General features: G+C 31.6%; 1 long non-coding RNA gene across 1 annotated transcript in view; it reads right to left on the reverse strand.

The window, feature by feature from the left end:
• Positions 1 to 318: 318 nt before the first annotated feature.
• The window catches only part of LOC111741304, a 21,943-nt gene continuing 15,796 nt past the window's right edge, over positions 319 to 6,465 (reverse strand). The window contains exon 3 of the long non-coding RNA XR_002780961.1: positions 319 to 420. This is a non-coding gene — a long non-coding RNA (uncharacterized LOC111741304). The remainder of the gene's footprint in view (positions 421 to 6,465) is intronic.

Here is a 6,465-nt window from a genome sequence, read left to right on the forward strand (position 1 = left end):
ATATTTTCCTTAAGTTTATAGTCATTCTTCAACTATTCAGTAAATGTTCAGTAAAAAACTATTAGTGTCAGGTACTGGATTAAATAATGGGATGTAATTACAAATAATACACAGTCTACATCCTGTGTATTAGGATGTAGAAGGAGACTACAGTCCAGAGTAGGGATTAGATTCTTTGTGTAGATTCTTTAATCTTTAATTGCCAATATCCTTTGTATCTCACTTCAAGTGGATTTATGATCAAATTAAAATGACTCTGGGAACAATCAACTTTACTAACAGAGATTTCATCATATTCCAGGGATCTCCTTACCTCCAAATCCTCAGAGATGCTTAAATATGTCCACGATGAATTAGTCACTATTACTGCTCACCCTCAGTTGCTGATAGAAGAACAGATTCTGGGGTCTTCCTCTTTGGCTAAAGACAACAAATGCAGATCTTTGAATGTTTCTACTGACAGAAGAGCGAGATATCAGCAGTTGCTAATGGCTGTGCCAAAAGCCCTGGCAGTTCTACAGTAAAGTCACCATGACTGACCTTATTGTCCCTTTATAGCTGGAGCCTCACTCATGGCTCCTATATCTCTCTTGATTCATTCTAGGCTTCTGCCAATTAATCCAAGGAATTTCCTTATAATAAGAATGCATATTTTTTCTCCTTCAGCTAAAATTCAGTAAACAATTCCCCACAGCAAAACTGCTTGGATCCTCAGGATTGTGACTCTTTGGTGGTTCAGCTCCTACAGAGCAATGTTTCTTCAGGCACATTCATGATAACAAGACAACAAGGTCAATATGGATTCCTAAAACATCTGCCCCATGCCACAGCCAAAAATCCCCCCACAACTGCCTTTTTCTCTGACTCCAATAATTGATAACTTTGTAATAAATTCAAGTATGGCTCCAAAAACAACCATCTCTAAAGGAGGCTTCATCAGACATGCTTTATATTTTTGAATCTTATTTTAAAATCTCCTATATCTATGAACATTACAAATGAAAACACTGATATATGCAGTTTTGTTTCCTTCCAATCTTAAAAACTCAGTAGAACTATTTATTTTAGGGAAGTGTGAGTCTCTACTTCCTGAGAGTATGTTAACTCCCCAGATTCTTGTCCAGTTATAGTCAATTTACAACATTACATGACTGTCAGCATTCACTAGTTTCAGTCTAAGTCACTAAAGCAGAAGTTTCCACTTAGGATATAAAAAGCTCCAAAGAACATCCATAACCTAACAATGATGAAACACTGAACAATCTACAAAATCATAATTTTTCTTGAGCCTACCAGAGACGTAAGTTTGTGAAGCAACCAAGTAACCAGAATTCCATAAAGGAACAAGCTCTTTGCAAGGACACATAAAGAGTTGCACCTCTGGCAGAGCATGGAAAACATAGGGGCTACCATACAAGCAGGTAAGAAGCAATCAGTTAAGAACTGTAATGTATTGTAAAAGGCCAAGTGTAGGCTTACATGTTATTTTAGGATAGAAGTAGGCACCAGACCTAACTAAAATCTGTATCCACTCACAAGATATTTTCCATGGGCTTCTTTTAGGTACTCAGAAGAAAGACTGAGGACAGACTAGAAAGGGATTTCTACAGACATGCAGGAGTTGATTGGTGGCTTTTAGCAGGAAGACATGAAGAAACCACCTACTCTGCAGACATTTCTTTCCTACAAAGCAAAAATTTAAAACTACTCGGGGAAGGGCAGTACATTTGTCACATTCAAGGCACAGACAAAGATCTATTATGACTAGGGGAAAAGTAGTAGAAAAAAAAATCCTCTAACTAAGGGGCCATACAAAGCCTATGTCTGTAACTGCTGGAGGAAGAACAGGAATCTTCTGCCCAAGTCTGAGTATATATGCAAGGCGGAATTTGTTGGCTAAGTTGAAGGGAGCAGGAAAATCAAAAAAGACTCATTTCCAAGACCCATGTGTTGGGTCTGCTCAGACAAAGACAGGGGAGGAATAAGACCATAGAGACCGCCTCCTACTGTGGCACAGACATGCAGGGACTGCTGAAAGCTGAGGGGGAACAGAAATATTGATAAATACCCTCCAGCACTGCAGCCTATATTCTAAAAACAGGGCAAAAGCCACCCGCTACCAGAATTTGAAGCCTATGCAGAGCACTGAAGGTAACAATAAAAACAATACCAAAAATCACTTAGCTGCTGACAGATAGACTCGACTCCTCGTGCTGAGAGCTTGACAGGAGAGCTGTGCTCTTTCCAAGAATTACTTACTATTTATTGTCATATATACTATTCTACACATGAACAGAGACATTCAATCAAAAAGTATGACACACAAAAGAAAAAAAATCCAATCTACCAGCAAGAGATAAAGCAGACTCAAAGATGGCCCAGATGTTGAAACTATCAAATAAAAATTTCAAAATATCTATAAGGTTGACAAAATGTGTGAACACATGAGAAACATTGAAAGAGAGATGGGAACTATAAGAAAAAGTTAAATGAAACTGCTAGAAATAAAAATTGATACCAGGAATAAAGAATTCCTTTAATGGTCTCATTAGTAGACTCAACACAAGAGAAAAAGAAGCAGTGAATTTGAAGATAGGTCAATATAAATTACACAAGTAAAAAACAAAGACAAAACTGAATGAAGAAAATAAAATAAATCTCAAGAACTGTGAGACAATATTTGAAAGTCTAAGAAACATGTAATATTTAATCTCAGAGAGGTAAGAGAAAGTAAATAGGGCAAAAAAGTGCATTTGTAGGTAAAATGTGGAAAGTTATCTAAAAATGAGAAAGCCATAAAACCACAAATTCAGGAAACTCTGGGAACTCTAATTAAAATACATATTTCAAAAAAAAAAAAAAAGAAGAAGAAGAAAAAAAAAAGACATGTCCTAGTCAAACCTATAAGCACCAAAGACATGAAGATACATATGCAGAAAAAAAAATAAAAATAAAAATTACAGCAGACCTTTTGTCAGAAAACAAACAAGCTAGAAGAAAATAAAGTATTATTTTTAAAATATCAAAAGGAAAAGCTACCAACCCAGAATTCTATACCCAGCAAAAATATTTTTTCAAAATGTAGGCAAAGTCTTTATCAGAAAAACAAATCCTGAGATAATTCATTTACATAAGAATTATACTACAAGAAATATTAAAGGAAGCTTTTCAGGCAGAAGAAATATAATGCTAGACATAAATTCAATCTAAACAAAGAAATAAGGAGCATCTGAAATGGTAAAAAATAAAAGGAAATATATGACAAGTTTTCTATATTTTCAATGGCTTTCATACATTATTATCACTCATTTAGTTACTTATCTATTAAAGCTATTTATAACACATTTAAAAGTAAAATATATGAAAGTAGTTCAAAAGTGGAGGGATAATTGGAAGTATACTATTATAAAAGTATACTATTATAAGTTATACCATATATGAATTAGTATAATTTATACTCTATGAATAGAGGTCCATCTGCAAATATACTGCGTATTAATATATGAGAGAGTGAAATGGCTTTTTGTAAAGAAATTCTGGTATCTCAGTACAAAAGTTAGCTTTTCATTCATCTCCAAGGTGCATCCCCTTTATTGAAAAGATATAAATGTATTAAAGATGTGTATTATAAGCCTTAGAACAATGATTAAAAACTCTAAAGCAGGTATAACTAACAAGCTAATAGAGGAGATTAAATCATAAAAATACTTAAAACAGAAGGGAGAAAAGACGGGAAAATGGAACAAAGAATATTTAGGACAATTAGAAACTAGCTATCAAGATGGTAATTTAAACCCAACCATATCAATGACTATATTAAAGAAAATTGTATAAACATCCCTATTAAATAGCAGAAAATCTCAGAACAAAACAAAATTGAACTATATGCTCTTCTATAAAAAGCTACTTAAAACATAAAGACAGATAAATTAACAGCAAAGTAATTGAAAGGATTGACATACTATCAGTAATTTTTTAAAAAGCTGGAAAGCTAGATGTATATCAGATAAAGTAGACTTCAAAGCAAGAAATATTGCCAGGTATTTAGAGGTATATTAGACAATGGCAAAGGGGTCAATTCATCAAGAGGACCTAAAAATACTAAATCAGCATGCACCTAAACAAAACAAAACAAAACAAAACAGACTTTCAAATTACATAAAGTAAAAAACACAGAATTGACAGAAGAAATAGAAAAACCAAAATTATATTTAGAGATTTCAAAACTTCTTTCTCAGTAATTGACAGAACAAGTAGAAAATTAACAAAGATATAGAACTGAACACTATCAACCAGATTTACCCAGTTGACAGTTACAGAACACTACATTCACCAACAGCATGAGATACTATTTCGAAGTGCACAAGGAATGTTCACTGAGATAGACCATACTCTGGGCCATAAATCAAACATCAACAAATGTAAAAGATTTGAAATAATCAAAATTGAATTAAACTGGAAATCAAAAAGATAAAGTTAACCACAAATTAGCAAAAACCCACAGGTTAGAGAGGAAATCACAAGAGAAACTGGAAAATACTTTTCATGAAGTCACAACAAATCAAACATTGGTGAATGCAGCTAAAATAGGGCAACATATCAAAATATATAGTACTACATCAATAATACAGGTGTCCACCTAAAATAAGAGTGAATTAAACTCAAAATAAGTAAGAGAAAGGAAAATTACAAATGAGAAAAAAATGAAATTAAAACCAGAAAAACCATAAAACATTGAATAATATCAATAGTTTTACTATTAAAAATTAATAGAATTATTGAATCTCTATACTAAGAAAAAAGATTGAAGACACAAATTACTAATATTAGGTATGAAAGAACATAGAAATAGTGATGGGACATTAAGGGAGCTCAAGAACAATCTCACATAAATAAATTTTATAACTTAAATGACAAATATATTCATAAACACAAACTATTAAGCTCATTCAGAAAGAATATATACCCTTGAAAGCTTTATATTTATTTAAGAAACTGAATTTATAATTAAAAAGCCTTCCAACATAGAAAATCCCATGACACCTGGCTTCACTGGTGAATTCTACAAAACATTCAAGAAAAAGTAATACCAATTTTACACAAAATCTCTCAGAAAATATGAGAAGAAGACATTTCCCAATTCTTTCTGTGAGGCCAGCATACTCTGACAAGGATATTACAACATACTCCCACAAAAAAAAATATACATATAGCAACAAAAGAAAATCACAGACCAATATCCTATTAACATAAGTGCATAGTCCTTAAAATATTAGTAAACTAAATCCAGCAATAGATAAAAAGAATAATGCGTCATGACCAAATGGGGCTTATCCCAGAATGCAAGAGAAGTTTAACATTTGAAAATCACTAAATGTAATTCATCAGCATCAACAGACTAAAGGAGAAAATCATATAATTATTTCAGTAGATTAAAATAAAATCTTTTAACAAAATTCAGCATCCATTAATTATAAAAATCCACAGTACATTAGGAATAAAATTTCTTCAATCTGATAAAAGTGAATCTATGAAATACCTATGGCTGGTATCATCTATAATGGTATGCTTTATTACTCTCTCATTAAAATTGGAAACAATGAAAATTTGCTGACTCTCATTATTTCTACTTAGCCTCATAGTGGAAATCACTAGTCAGAGAAATAAGGCAAGAAAAATAAATTTTAAAAATGCAGATTGGAAAAGAAAAAATGAAACTGTTTCTATTTGCAGAAGATCTGATTGTATTGGTAGAAAATCCAAAACAATCTACAACAAGTTTTTAGAATTAATAAATGAGTTTCACTAATTCTCAGGAAACAAGGATCAGTTGTATTTCTAGACTGGCCATGAAGAACTGCAAATTAAAATTAAAACAAAATTACCATTTATACTCAGAAAAGGGATGAAATACTTAAGAGTATGTCGAATAAAACATGCAAAATTTGTATCCTGAAAATACTAAACATTGAAAAAAGAAATCAAAGAAGAGCTAAACAAGTTGGAAAGTTATATTGTATTTATGAATTTAAATACTTAATATTATCAAGATATTAATTCCCTAACAATTAATTTATAGATTTAACACAATCCTCTTATAAATAATAGTAGATTTTTTTACATATATTATTTTAAATATGATTATAATGGGAAATCAAATGACTTGGAATAGCTAGAATATTTTTGAGAAAAGGAACAAAGTTATCTTGTTCCCAACAGTAATGTATCGGAGTTCTAGTTGCTTTGAAATATTCACAAAGCCTGATTTCAAGATTATCTACAAAGCAACAATAGTCAAGATAGTATAACACTGGCAAAAAGATAAACATATAGATATATTAAAAAGAAGAAAAAAGCCAGACATAAACAAACTTAGATCAATCAAATTTTGATAAAGACGACAAAACAATTTAATGGAGAGGGGAATTATCTTGACCCATACCTTACATAACATACAAAATTTAT

Source organism: Pteropus vampyrus, unplaced genomic scaffold, assembly GCF_000151845.1.
Source record: "Pteropus vampyrus isolate Shadow unplaced genomic scaffold, Pvam_2.0 Scaffold76, whole genome shotgun sequence".
NCBI classification, from domain to species: Eukaryota; Metazoa; Chordata; class Mammalia; order Chiroptera; family Pteropodidae; genus Pteropus; species Pteropus vampyrus.